Genomic DNA, 15,823 nt, shown 5'->3' with positions numbered 1-15,823 from the left:
GTCAAAGATCAAGTGACCATGAGAGTGTGTGTTCATTTCTGGTTCTTCAATTCTTTTCCATTGATCTACCTGTCTGTCATTGTACCAGTACCATGTAGTTTTTATCGCAATTGCTCTGTAGTACAGCTTGAGGTCAGGGATGGTGATTCCACCAGAGGTTCTTTTATTGTTGATAATAGATTTTGCTATCCTAGGTTTTTTTGTTATTCCAGATGAATTTGTAAATTAAGTTGGAATTTTGATGGAGATTGCATTGAATCTGTATATTGCTTTCAGCAAGATAGCCAATTTGACTATATTAATCCTGCCAATCCATGAGCATGGGAGATCATTCCATCTTATGGGATATTCTTTGATTTCTTTCTTCAGAGACTTAAAGTTCTTATAGTACAGATCTTTCACCTGCTTACTTAGAGTCACACCAAGGTATTTTATATTATTTGTGACTATTGTGAAGGGTGTTGTTTCCCTAATTTCTTTCTCAGCCTGTGTAGAAAAAGGCCATCAAATTGTTTGAATTAATTTTATATCCAGCTACTTCACTGAAGTTGTTTATTAGGTTTAGAAGTTCTCTGGTGGAATTTTTGGCATCACTTTTGTATACTATCATATCATCTGCAAATAGTGATATTTTGACTTCTTCCTTTCCAATTTGTATCCCTAGAAACAACAATGTGTCTTGCATTGAGCAAGAAATCTTTAAAAAGGAGAAATTGAAATTAGTCGTGTTTTCAATTTTATTTTACATCTGACTATAAATACTGCAAATATGAAGGATCTCATATAATATATTCATTTTATTTGATTTGTTCTGGTCTTAATTGTGTTTTGTTTATTTTGAGACAAAATCTTCTGTAGCCTAGGCTATCCTTGAACTCACTGTGTAGCCTAGAATAACTTAGAAGTCCTTTCTTCCTTAGACTCCCACATATTGGTGTTATGCACATGCCCCAACAGGATAGACTGGAGCTGTCATTTCCATCTGTGTTATTTTTCAGGCCTCGTTAAGGCTTTGCCTAAGAATTAAAAAAAAAAAAAAAACTGTATTCACTTCTCAGGCAGTAGCACAGATTCATGCCTTATATCCTAGTCTTGAGGATCAAAGAATGAATTTATTTGTAGACAAGTCTTCTAGAAGAAATCAAGTTAACAGGAAGTCATTAGGATATGCCCTCATCCCATTTAACTGGTGTCCTTTTAAGAGGTGGAAACATGGACTCTGAGACAGGCACATAAAGAGAATGCATATAAAATAAAGATGGAGGCAGATGTGATGTTGGGGCGGTACTTTTTACAGACCGTGAGGTTATAGGCCTTAGAACATGCTTTAAGAGAGCCATATGGTGCAGCCTTGGAGAATTTTGCCACTCTGTCTGAAGCTTCTCCTCTTTTTACAGACAAGCAACTATTGCTATGGCCTTGCATTTCTGTCCCTCATTCTTGTTACTTCATGCAGACTCTCCCCACTGGTACCCAGACCCAAAGTTACCTTCAATTATAATTTTACCCCCTTAACTCCTGGCCTCCTGGAACATATGGTAACTTATACAGCAAATAGGCTCAACATACCCCATGTATACTATTGCAGCAACTGAAGGCTTCCTCCTTTTCAGGGCCCATCTTTCCTATCTATGGTGGGAGCCTATAGCTCTCCTGCCTGTTTTCTTCTGGACACTCTGTTTCAGCACCTTCTATTGACCCTATAATATCTTTTAAAAAAATTCTAGTACAATCTAAGGGACTCAGAGCAAACCAGAAAAACACCAGAAGCACGGAGACAGGCTTGAGATGAATTCTTCCCCAAAGCCCTCATTTGTAGGTAAATTTGCCAACATTCTGATCTGAACTTCTGGCCTCCAGAACACAAAGAATTTGTGTTGCTGTGGGACTCTTGTTTGTAGTACTGTACCATAGTGACCCTAGCAAACCAACACAGTAGCAAAACAGTTTGCTTTTATCTTAGGGGGTGAAATTTAGATAGAGTTTATATTTGAGTTTAAGATTCATGGAATTGTGACTTACAGCTGGATTATCAAGATATATTCTGCTTTTAGCTTGGAAAAATTCATGAATCCAGTTATCATAGAAGAAATTCTATCCAGGTATATCAAACTATCTGTCATTATTGATATCTGTTCCCATTATTGTGACAGAAGAGCATAGGCTCAGAATCTTTAGTATAATAAGTGTGTATGTGTGTGTGTGTGTGTGTTTCTGTGTGTGTGTGTGTACCATGGAGCTTATATGGAAATCAGAGGACACTTTGTGAATCAATTCTCTCCCATAATCATGTGGGTTCCAAGGATTTAACTGAAACTATTAGGCTTCACAGAAAGTATCTTTACCCAGTGAGTCACCCTTTCTAAATGCAAGGTTGACATATCTATAAAACAGTTACTGTGATATGCCATAAATATAAACACAATAAATGGCCAAACTATATCCTGTAGATGTAGAAAAAACATTTCAAAAATTCAACAACATTTTGTTGTAGAAAATAATGATAATATCCTAATTAGTGGTCAAATATTGAATTTGAAAGTCATGCTTCCAAAGTTCAAAAATTCACTTCAAAGCTTTGATGATGAAGCAATATGTTATAATAGATGAGTTAGTTCCTAAAACAAAGAGTCTATAATTAAACCTTTATATTTGTTATATTTGTAGCTCATTGATTTTTTTTTACTGTAGCATAAAGATAATTTAACTAGTACTAATAAATAGTATTATGAACAAATAAATTTGGCACTAAAGAAATAACTATAAATAAGGAATGAAATTGGAATGGTTCTTCAATCTTCAAACGTGTGTGTGTGTGTGTGTGNGAGAGAGAGAGAGAGAGAGAGAGAGAGAGAGAGAGAGAGAGAGAGAGTTCCATAGCACAACTCTCTCACTGGAAGACTGAATAAAAATAAGACAGGAAGGCCAGAGGGACTTATTGATCTAGTCAAATATTTTCTTTCTTCTCTTTATAGGAAATAAAAGAATAAAAGGTGGCTGCTGCCTCCACAATCACCACCACAACCAAGAACACACAAAATTCAAGATATATCAATCCTAGAGAAGAAAACATCTATTTTTAGCTCACAATTCTAGATAGTAGTCTGTAGTTGAGATATAGATAGCTACTTCATGTTCCTGCCTTGACTTCCCCAATATGATAAACTATAACTTACAACTGTGAACTAAAACAAACTCCACCCTACTCTAAGTTGCTTCTAGTCTCTGTATCTTATCACAGAGATATGAAAAGAAACTAAGACATTGCGAATAACAGTCCCTTCTTCAAGGTTTGTCTGCAAGAGAAGAGCCATGTGACACTAAAGGAAAAAATGACACACCTTGGTGTTCAGCATAGGGGACAACTAAGCAACCTTATCAAAAATATCACTCCTTCAAGACCTGTGGGAGGGAATGTGAGAAGTGCAGGCTGCCAGCTACATCTTGAGAAGAAACTCCTTGCAGCCCCACCTGACTGCATAATTATATTTGCTTATACACCTTCTCTAGTTCCAGGGGAGGTATGCCTCTTCTCTCAGGAGCTACCTTGAACTAAAGCATACAATTAAGCCACACCCAGATTCCTGCCCCCAGAAGTATGAGATAATAAATGTCTTTCTCTTGCCCTTCTGCTTTGCCAGGAGTTTTCCTCCTGACTTGGTACTGAACACTATCAGTTTACATCCACTGAAATGGTCGTATGATTTGTATACTTTATTTGGCTAATATAGGAGATCCCCCTGCTTTTTAATAAACCCCACGCGGTTATAAACATTTTAAAATACAAACTCTAAGAAGCATACTTAGACATACATTTCAGAGAAGCCAGGGTTTGGGCCCAGATAAGTAAAATATTAAGAACGTGTTATTTGAGACTTTAAGCTTTTAAAACATTTTCCCTCTGGTATAATAGTGGTATAAGGGGTGTTCCTACCAGTTTCCCAACTGGTAATGTACAGGTCCATATACTCCACATTTTCTAAAGACTTTTCAAAGACTGTAATTTTTCACCTTCATTTTAAATGACTCTAGAGAGAGATGGGTATGGTGAGAGACAGAAGTACCGGTAAACTATAATTGCAAGCAGGGAACAGACATCTGTGGATCCTGCTGTAGCATTTACTTTGTATAGTAGCCCTGTGCCTATTATGTATCAACATGAAGGTACTTGAATCTCGGTTACCACATCATGTCATCTGCTTCTTCCAGGAGAAAACTGTCTGTCATTTTCCAAAGAATGTATATCTTGATCACATTGGTTTGTAACTTGATTTACTAGTGGCTTTATCTAATTTGCCTCTTTGCCTGAGCACAAGGCAACTACATCTCTGGAATTTCTGCTCATAGACCTTGGCTACTGAGATGTGCTCATAAGAAGCCCATTATCAGCCAACTCACAGTCATGCTGAAAATGAGCTATGAATGCTAATACATCCTGGAGAGTGACAGCAATCTGTAATACCAGGTGCTAGAAGAAAAGAGTAAGCAGATAAACTGGAACTGTTCTGACACGTGTCAACAATTCACATACACATGATCACTGTGATAATTAGTAATGTTTCAAGTCTGGTTTCACACAAAGGTGCCGTCTTACTTTTCTCTGGTTGCTATAACAAATTTGAAACACTGGCTTCAAACAGCAAATTGATTCACAGTTCTGGGGATACAAAAACCTTCGCCTCTAGGCTGAAGCCAAGAACTCAGGATGTCGTAATAAAGACTATAGAGAACACATCTCTTCCCTCTTCTAGTTTGAGAAGATACCAGCATGACTAGGTATCTGGCCTTTCCCTCTTATCTTCAAGGCCAATATCTTTGAAGACATTAATATTTATGTTGCATCTCCAGGAAGCCTTCTCCTTCATATGTAGGAAAAACTTCTTCCCTTTCCGTTCTATAAGAACATACATAATTGTGATTTAGATCCATCTGTACAATCCAGAGTGTCTCTGTATCAACATTTCCCCTGCATACACATTTACAGCAACTTTGGCATGTTAGGTAGTATTTCTAAATTGCTATAACTAGGCACTAAGACCTTTGGAACAAGTGTATTTTTTTCTTCTTTTTTATTATTCTCTCATATATTATATCTTGGCTGCAGTTTGCCCTCCATCCTCTACTCTAAGTCTTCTCCCCACAACCCCTGCATCCCCTTCCACACGTCTCCTCTGTTTCTTTTCAAAAAGGGGCAGGCCCCCCAGGTATAGCAACTGAACATGGCATAACAAGTTACAATAGCCTCTGTACAAACTTTCCTATTAAGGGTGGGCAAGTCACCCAGTAGGAGGAAAAGCTTCCAAACAGCAGGCAAAAGTGTCAGAGATAGCCCCAACTCCCATTGTTAGGAATCCCACAAGAAGACCAAGCTACACAGCTATAACATATATGCAGAGGGCCTAAGTCAGACCCATGCAGGCTCCCTGATTGTCAGTTCAGTGTTTCTGAGCCCCTGTGAGCCCAGGTTAGTTGATTCTGTGGGTTTTCTTGTGGTTGAGACAAACATTTGTAATAACAACATACACATTGCCTTTCCTTAATAATGTAGCTCTTTCATACTGTTTTTACCAGAGTACTAAGTATGGTATGAGATACACAATGGAAATTTATGGTGCAGGTTTATCCAAAGTTAGAGAAAATTTTTCATAAAAAAAGAACTTGATCTTACATGACATCTGGAGAATTCCCAGCCAAGATTCAAGTATTCTTGAAAACCCTGTCTTTCTCCCCTCTCTTTCTCCTTTTCCTCCTGCCAATGAAGATAAGCTATTTTTTTCTGAGCCAGGAAAGGCCTAGAGAATTCTGGAGAAGAGGTATAGTGACATTATAACATAAAAAAAAAAAATCAACCCTACATTACTAGAGAAACCCATTAAGTCAATTTGCAGATAAATGAAGAACCATTCTTTCTCAACGTTTTATACTCAATGTTTGGTTTGGTTGCTCTAAATTCCAAGCAACAAACTGGATAGCAGGTACAAGGATAAGCTGTTCCATCAAGAAATCTGCCTAGAAAAATAATTTATTTTCTCTGATCACATGTTGCTTATGAAAGTAACTAATACACTTATCAGTTATTATTTCATGTTATTAAATCTAGCTTGCTGTGCCAAGGTTTACAGTGTATAAATCATCTGCCATGGTCTCAAAATTCCTAGTCACCACAAGATTAGTATATTAAGATTTTTAACTCCCAAGTGATGTTATTTAAAAGCGAGTTTTAGAGGCATGATTAGTTGCCAAGGTAGAGCGTTTGTGATGGGATTAGTGTCCTTTTAAGAGATTTCTGAGAGGCATTCTTGGCCTTTCTACAAAGTGAGGGCAGTGAGGAAAGATTTCATCCAAAAACCCAGGAAATACGCTGTCACCAAACAGACAGCACATCTGCTGACTACTTGACCTTGGATTTTCCAGCCTGTGGAACTGTGAGAAATGAATGTCTGTTGCTTACACATTCATTTCTTAACAGTTATTTTGTTATACTCGCCCCCAAATGAGTAGCGTGGCTTCCCAGTTAGTAGTATCTTAGCCCTATGACAATAAAGTAGTTTAAATTTGTCATGTGTTGGCTATGTATCTCTCGTTCTTTGTCCCTAAAAATTAGAGCTTAATTCCCTTCTCACTGAATGAGTTGAATTTGATGATTCATTTCTAGAAAATGTGCAATATGTACAAAATTGTGCTGTGTGATTTAAAAGACCAAGCCATAAAAGGCACTGCGTCTCTAGTTACTCTATCCTGGCTATCTTGCTCAAAGGGATGGTAACAGACATGTTATGATAGCTTTCAATAGGCTCCATCAGGAGAATTTAGCCAGGACCTGCTATGACAGTATAGGATAAGTGTCATGTGTGTGTTATGTCAGAAACATAAATAGGCTTGCCTCTTTTCACAAAGTCATAATTTATTAAGTAACAATAAATTCACAATGTTTAATGGTTTCTATGATAGCATTGTACCTGCCTTGGTATCATAGTCCAAAGATGTGCAAGCCTTTTATTCAAGTCTTCATTACTAATATTAACCTTCATATCCACATTACATAGTACATGGCACATATATCTGTATACATCTATACATATACAAGGGCTACAGAGTTAATGTGTTTGAAAGACTGCTGTAAAATTCAAGAGGCTTCAGAAGTGAGCTGAGAGTCTGTATTGATAAGATAATGAACCCAACAAGGTCTGGGAGGCAGCTGCCAAAGTCAGATTTGATAGTAGCATATATGGGGGACATGCAAACACATGTCTACTCACCTCAGATATGAAACTGACAACAGACCAAAATAAGGATACCAACATAGTCAACTTGGTGAGACAATGAGTTTTATTGGGGTACATACAAGAATATGGATGAGGGGTTACTTATTGTAGCATAAATGAGTCTGTCAGCTGCATCTTATATATATATATATATATATATATATATATATATATGTAACAAAAATTAATGTAGAGAGAGGCCATGATTTTGAAGAGGAGAAAGGAGGAGTATACGGAATTGCTTGCAGGGAGGAAAGGGAACAGGGAAAGGATGTAATTATCATCTCAAAAATAAAAGAAAAAGGTGCTGCATTTCTTTTCTCTTTATGACTTTCATTGTGTTAGGCAACTAGTTAAAAATTAACAGACTTGCAAGTCACTGGGAATAGAGCCCTGCATACTCTGTGCCTTAACACAATAATGTTGCAAGTGTCAAATGGTGGAAGACAACAAAGGAAGCATCCCAGCCTCCTAGTTGTGACCCCTTGATATTACTTCTAATTTTATGTGAGTGTTGGTGGGGGGTGGAGTCCAGAAGTCAAAAGAGGATCCTGAGTGTTGAACTACTAGCTCTTTTCTTTATGTTCTTGAGACAAGGTCACTCACTAGACAGAAAGTTTGTCTTCTTGGTTAGGATAGGTGCCTAGTGAGATCTCAGAATCGGCCTATATCTGCACCCTTCTCCCCATGCTGGGGTTACAGGACCCTGCTTAGTTTTTATATAAGAACCAAGAGTGTGAACTCAGGTCCTGATGTTTACCCAAGCACTCTTACTTACTGAGGTTATCGCTCAAACTCCAGGGGTCTTAAGATTTAAAGTATGAAAAGGTAGCTACACATTGGACAAAAGGAATGAATTGGAGTGGTAGGACTTTTCATTATGCCAATTAAGGGACAGCTACATCCTCCTGGTAAAGCTGGATCTTTTTATAGAGTTTTTTTTTTCCTTTAATTCTAATCTACTCTTTTGTTATACAATTTCTGGTCAAAAGAATAAGGTCTGAACTGCATCTCTGGCCCTGCATGGAGACGTGGCATTCTAAACTGCTGGGAAGATTATAAGATTCCTGTGTATCGGAAAGCTCTGTGGTAAAGAACAAAGACAAACCATCATTTTCGCTTAGGAGCTAATCCAAATGGTCCTGTCAATCACCGAAACAGGAAACTGACCCTCAGCCAAGCTATCTCTTCTGGGAAATTGGAACACTATAAACTATAAAGCTACCTAACATGGAGGATGGTATAGTACTTCCTTTAGGCATTGTCTATACTTACCCCTCAAAAATTTTCCCTATACAATGGTCTCACTGCCATTCCATCTTATGAAGTTGCCTAAATCAGTTTAGGTATAAGAAATTGAAAGTTACAAATTTGGGCCAGCAATGGCTATTTGTCCAGTGTATATTTAGGCTAGTTTTGCATTGAAAGGTGAAGGAGAGTTACCAGTTTCAATTCTACTAATTGGAGCTCCTTTAAGTTAACCCTCAAACAGGCCAAAGGAGTGTCTTTTGGTTCAGAAAATTTGGACCCCATGTTGAAGCTGAGGACCAACGTACAAGCAAGGATCAATGTCCAGTTATGCAGAGTGTGCTCCACAAATGAAAATGACCAGATCCTCCTGGAATGCAAGGTGGCACCTCCAGCCTATACAATTTCAAGGTTAAAGCTTGAGGAGGGGTGAAATGAATGTGTGGTCTCTCTGCCAGTGGAAAAGTCTCCTGTACCTTCAACATAGTGGGCGATACAAAAGCTCTATTGACCCTGAAACCTGCTATTAGTAGTCTCGTTGACCCATACATAAACTAGAGCTGTGTTTATTCATAGACAGTAGGTAGTTTGTAAGAAATACATGGATTAAAATGTTAACTGGGTTGGTTTATGGCATTAGAATCATCAAGAGCTTGTTCTATATCATCAGTGATGATGAGTTGAGTAAAGGAAGCTGGTTTCCATGGCTTATGGATTCTAAGGTAAGCAGATGCAAAGAAAAATAAATCAGACTGGTCCTCTCAAAGATCTCTTTCATGCACACTTAAAGCAGAGAGACATCCTTAGCATGATGGCAAAGCTGACCTGTTCGGGTGTATGGTTAGTGGCTCTCGATTTCTGAGATCAGGAAAACAATACAGTTTTGGCATAGTGATTGAAGTGGGGTTTCAATATGAGTGCCATTTTGTCTTGGAATATTGGGCCTAGAGTAGGAGCTCAGTTCATTGCCAGTGACCTTAGTAACTGTTATTTAGAGGTAGTCAATAAGAACTGTATATTGCAAGAGGAATTAAAAAAAATTTTAATGAGACAAAGGTTAGAGAGTGCCAAATTCTCCTTGAATCCCAGTTTAAATCATCAAAACCTTTTTTTTCCCCTTTAATTCTTATTAAGCTGTTCTTCATGCTACTTATTTATTCTGGGTCGAAAGATTGGTATCTGAGCTGTGTCTCTGACCTTGAGTGGAGACAAGACTTATTAAATGTCCTTAAAATAATAAATATTACTATTATTATCATTGTTATATTATTACTTTGTTTAGTAAGGCTTAGGTCTAGACCCAAAGGAAATCTGAGAATATGTGGCATTCATTAAGATATGGGGGAAAACTGTACCTTATCATCATGAGTTGACAGACTTCAATAAGACATTTGAAAGTATTATGGGTGCCACATCAAATTTGAGAGTTGGGTATTAATATTAGGTAAACACTGAAGATATGGTTCTTACCAAAAATTGCATCATCTATAAAGGAGTCACATGGTTGTCTGGACAGAACTGCATTCTAGTTCCTACTTCTCAGAGGGCTTTGATTTTAGTGTTTTATTGCACAAGAATAGCTAGTTTTCTCTTGAACATTTGCTGTGGAGTTTTCCTTTGTCGTGTAAATTTAATCCTATTTAAAAAGTCTTTGACTTCAAGGAGTTTCTACAGGAAAGAGTGAATTCCTCAGATGGGGGCCCGCTCAACTAACAGATAATCTAATCCAGGTTTTTGTACTAGCAATACAATGGTGGGAAAACATTCAGGAAAATTCTCAAGGTTTTAAAACTTATAAAACAGTGTGGCTTTCCCTCTGAGGAAGTCAACCTAAAACTGTGTGTTTTTGCAGGCTTGACTACAGACAGTTGTAAAGGCTAGCAGACCACACAGGGAGAAAACTGCCCTCCTTGTTACAGTGACACTGCAGGCCCATTAAGAGAAAGCTATTTCCTCTTGGACTAGAGAAAGGAATCTACCTCTAGTCTGGGTGGAGACCTGACATTCCAAGTGGCAGGAAACAGAGTTAATCCCCTTGGGCTAGTCAATTACACAGCTAAGGAACCACCCCTTAGGAGGGCCTTAAGCCATGCTAAAGAAACAAGGGGAATGATTATCCTTTAATGAGATAATGTACTTTCCATTCCAGAAACCCTGCCTTCAGTGGAGTAACTGAAAGGAAGTCTTGAGATGCAGTCAAACTTGCCTGCCTTTTGGTGATCTAAGAAAGGTGTGACTGTTCCTCTCTTGCTTTTCCAGTGTCTCTTTCTTTCAGATGCTGGTGAGGGCCAGGGTATGCTTTTATTTAAAAATAAAAAATAAAAATAAAATTAAAAAAATAAAACTTTCTCTAGAGTCCCCTCTTCCCCCTTTGTCATATGACTGCTTGCCAAACCTCCATGCCTAACTCAGAGCACCATGGTCTCTTTCTTCCATGCCTCCAGTTCCCTCCTCTAGGCAGCTGTCACGATTTAGAGCTCACCTGTCCTGTGTTTATTCTAATCACTAGTAAGATCCTCTTCTCGTTTCCTTTTGATTTCACACTTAAATTCTTTTTCTTAACAAGCCTGAGAATCCTGAGAGGGTAAGCCTTAACTTCTCGTGAATTATATGACACTTCAAAATTTCTGCTGCCATCCAGAATGAATGGTAACTCTCCGAAGGGAGCTGCAGGCAAGAACTCAGGTTCGTGCTCTGTACGTAATGCATTTCTATCCCCTGTTTGCTCACTCTTTAGCTATCATCATCTGGGACCTTGTGCAAAAGTAGTCTCAGATGCCTCTGTGAAGGCTTCCATGTAAGGAAGAAAAGAATAGAAATGCTTCCTCCCTTACTATGCCTGAGCACTTTAAGAACATAAGACTTCACTCTGAGTCTCTGTCTATCCCTCTGTGCCTGTCTGTCTCTATCTCCTGTCTTTATCTATCTATCTGTCTCTCATTAGGCCACACTCCCCTGCATTCTGTCCCCCTAAAACAAAGGAATGACAAAGGCCCATTGTGACTATGACAGCACTCAGCCTAGGTGGAAAATATTAGGACCAAGGCAACTTTAAATTATCCTAACTAGTGCCTACCTCTGTGATTCCAGGTGTGTAGGCCAGATCATATGATAGCAAGCTTACCGACTCCTCATCCCCTCACAAACATCTGAGTCACAAACTCTTTTTTTTTTTGGAGGGGAGGAGATTTGAAGAGAAGGTTCTAACTGTTTCTCGTTTAATAGTACCATTATGGTTGACAGTGGCCATGATGCTATAGCTCTCCTGCTGTTTTGGAAACTGACGAATCTGTTTGGGAATCCCATCACACTTGCTATACATGGTGGCTATCTTGCCTGATGAAGCACCTCCTCAGACATGAAGCCCTGCTCACCTAGTTCAGGGCCCTATCTCCTATTAAAGTTCATCTAACTGGTAATCGCTGTGTCAGCACCTTTCATTGAACCTGTACATCATCCTTGGAGCTTTCTCTTTCGTCCCTCTACACTTTTACCCTAACACCAGGGTCCATAAAAACACCACAACCTTTTGCTTAGTCCTCCCTCAGCAGGGAGTAATCTCATATATGTGACCATCCACAAGACCTTGAGCTTGTTTGGCATGTTCATGTTACTGTGATTAAATATCTGATATAAGCCAGTGCTTCTCAAACTTTTCCCACTCTCAAGCCTTTTAGCCCAATTAGCCCAAAAAAGTTTGTGTGACCTCAAATTTTATACACATATAAACAAATAACCTTCATAAATATATGTATATATAGATATATATGAAGCATTTGCTGATAATGCAACCATTCTTAATTTTAGCATTTATTAAAGACAAAATCCAATTTGCATGCTAATGAGATGGATGTGCTTGTTGATTTTACACAAAGAATTAAATCTCTTCTTCTATTTGATAATGTAGGAAGTGGAGCATCTCTGCTTGGTATTATAATTGTTAACATTCAGAATGACACTTTATATAAACACACAGAACAAATCAGAAAAAGCATATTCAAAACCATTTCATAAATTTTTGGCAACTCTGCCATAATCCCAAGCCAAAATTCATTTAAGGATTAAAAATAAAAATCAAATGAACATTTAAAGCAACAATTTTTAAAAATCAAACTTTCTAGCATAATAGATTTCAAACATGTGCTAACTTGATACCTTCATGCTCAGAAATGATGTAGGAAAATAGTAACAAACTTTGTTTTCCATATTAAATGACTGTATTTCTCCTAGAACAGAGGACTTGGTATATATAGATAAAAATGACTGTGATACTGACAAACTCAAATCTGAGTCCAGGTGTTTCAGACAGTGTGGTTGTTTTGTGGTATGATGGCATGTGTAGCACAGAAATGCATGCTTGTGTGTTCAGAATAGAGGCTATAGTGATGTCATATGACAACATTGGTGAGAGCTACCAGAGATTCATAATGCATTTGATTGTTTTAAAACTAAATTCTGGTCATTCCATACTCAGAGACCTTTCATTGCTCTTCTGTTATCCATGGCCTTGATGTTCAGTTATATAACCCAATATGGGGGTCACAACTGGTAGTTAAGAAGCTATGATATGACAATTTATATGATGAAAGACATATTTTAGCTTGTAGTTCCAGAATATTCGGCCCATGTTTTCTTGGTTCTGTATACCTGGACAGATCACAGAGTGACAGCAGTATCTGGTGAGTGGTGGGGGGTCCACCTTCTCCTCCACAAAGGCAGGAGGCAGATGTCACTTACAATGACCTACTACCTAGAGATAGTTTCTAGAACATTCTGAAATTACACCACCAGCTGGAAAACAAGGATTTAACTGATGATCTGATAAAGAAGATTTCATATTCAAATTTTACCAAGGCAGTGTGATGGTTTGTATATCGTTGGACCAGGGAGTGGCACCATGTAGAGGTGTGGCCTTGTTGGAATAGGTGTGACCTGGTTGGAATGGGTGTGTCACTCTGGGTGTGGTCATAAGATCCTCACCCTAGTTGCCTGGAAGTCAGTCTTCCACTAGCAGCCTTTGGATGAAGACGTAGAACTCTCAGCTCTACCTGTGCCATGCCTGCCTGGATACTGCCATGCAACCACCTTGATAATAGTGGACTGAACATCTGAATCTGTAAGCCAGCCTCAATTAAATGTTGTTTTATTAAGACTTGCCTTGGTCATGGTGTCTGTTCACAGCAGTAAAACCCTAACTAAGACAGCACGTGATTCAAAAGGCTAAAAATGGAGCAGGAATTGTTGGTGGTTTCTCTAGTTTTAGCTTTTGCCTATTCCATCTTCTTGACTTTAGACCCAGGTTTACTTTTACTTTCAGCTGGATGCTTGAATTCAATAGTTTGGTGATACCTGGCAATTCAGCTTTCCAAGCTCTGCTGAGTTTTCTGTCACCCTATTGGAATATTCCAGTTGCTACACCTCAAGCAATATAAGTAAATCAAATCTGAAATTCCCTATTCCAGTTTGTCAGGAATGATATAACAAAGAAGACAGAATTGACTCTGATCAAGGGAGTATTACCGGCAAGTATTATGGTGTAATCTATGGAGTAGAGACTCTTTATATGACTTTATATTGCAGCACAATACATCAAATGTATTTGTATTTAAATATAAAAGAAACAGAATATACTTTTCACAATCAATTTTATCCACCAGCCATTTATTAATATGACTCCATAAGAAAGTTGCTGGTTTCAAGTAACAGCAAACTCAGCACAGTGACTAAAGTAACGAAGAGAGTGTGGTTCATTTAAATGACAGACCATAAAGAAAAAGATACTCTAGGCATGAATAAAATATAATCAGTCAACATGTCAGTCCTGCTGTGATCCTTCAGGCTGTCTTTTTCTTTGTGCTCTTCTCATCTGTAGGCACACATTATTAATACACAAATCAATTTCATACTTGTGGTGTCTTTCCCAGCCTTTCATCTGTCTGATTAGTCTAGATTTGGTCATACAACAATTCCTGGATGAATCCCTTTGGACAAAGAGTGTATGGTGCCAATTCCCTTGTGGTCGGCTATACCTGTTTGTTTTTATTTGTTTCTCAGAGCTAATGGGTAGTCATTATTACCCCAGATATCATGTGAAAGGCAGAGAAGAAGTCAGAGGTTATTGAGAAGTAAATGAAGACTAGTGGCAACCTAAAATGTCAAGTAAATGGGAGCAACAAAGAGTCAACTGTGCCTTTCAATTGTCTTTGAAATTGATGTTTTATGGTGGAAAGGAGAATAGCCTTCTCTTGGTGGTTGACTTCCCACAAAGGCATTGGTTGGAAAGGCTCAGCACACAGGAACACATTTGCACAATAACAAGGAGAAAATGAATTGGAGAGGTTAGGAAGGATAATTTCCTATGACCCTTATTACCATAGTGGCAGATTCAAGAACAGCAAGAATGGAGCTGTCAATGGTGGAAGTAAGTAGAGTAGAAATAAATAAGGCCAACATTCTTATGAGATTAAAATAGCCTGCTTCACTGGAAAATGTTGTTTGAAAAACACAAGATAGCCAAATATTATAGTGGATACATAAGAAATTAAAACCGCCTGCATGGGAGGGTTTTGCCTGAGCACCTGGGGGAGCCATCTTGGTCCACGGATCCTGCCTAGACTAGTCTATGCAGGTGAGAGTGTAGACTACAGAAGCTAACAGCTTCTGAAACAGGCAGAAGCCACATGAATTTTGAGGCACCTGAGGACCCCACTTTGGGTCCAGACATCCAGGCACCTTCCCTGACACAGGAGAGGTTTCCTCGCTGCCCCAGAAGGCTTTGCCAGAGCACCTGGGGGAGCCATCTTGGTTCCCAGATCCCTCTGAGACTGGTCTGCGCAAGTGAGAGTGTGGACTACAAAAGCTAACAGCTTCTGGTACAGGCCCTGTTTCAGGCCTTCATCTTCTGCCAGGAGGCAGGTCCGAACGCCAGATATCTGTCTACCTTCCCTGCAAGAGGAGAGCTTGTCTGCAGAGAGTGCTCTAAACACTGAAATTCAGGAGAGAGCTAGTCTCCCAGATCTGATGATAGAGGCTAACAGAATCATGAGAGGAACAAGCTCTAACCAGAGACAACAATAAAAACTAACTCCAGAGATTACCAGATGGCAAAAGTCAAACGTAAGAATCTTTTTTTTTTAATTTTTAATATTTTTTATTACATATTTTCCTCAATTACATTTCCAATGCTATCCCAAAAGTCCCCCATAGCGCCCCCCCAATTCCCTACCCACCCATTCCCATTCTTTTGGCCCTGGCATTCCCCTATATTGGGGCATATAAAGTTTGCAAGTCCAATGGGCCTCTCTTTCCAG

Source organism: Mus caroli, chromosome 5 (genome assembly GCF_900094665.2).
Source record: "Mus caroli chromosome 5, CAROLI_EIJ_v1.1, whole genome shotgun sequence".
NCBI classification, from domain to species: Eukaryota; Metazoa; Chordata; class Mammalia; order Rodentia; family Muridae; genus Mus; species Mus caroli.
This window is presented reverse-complemented; position numbering follows the sequence as displayed.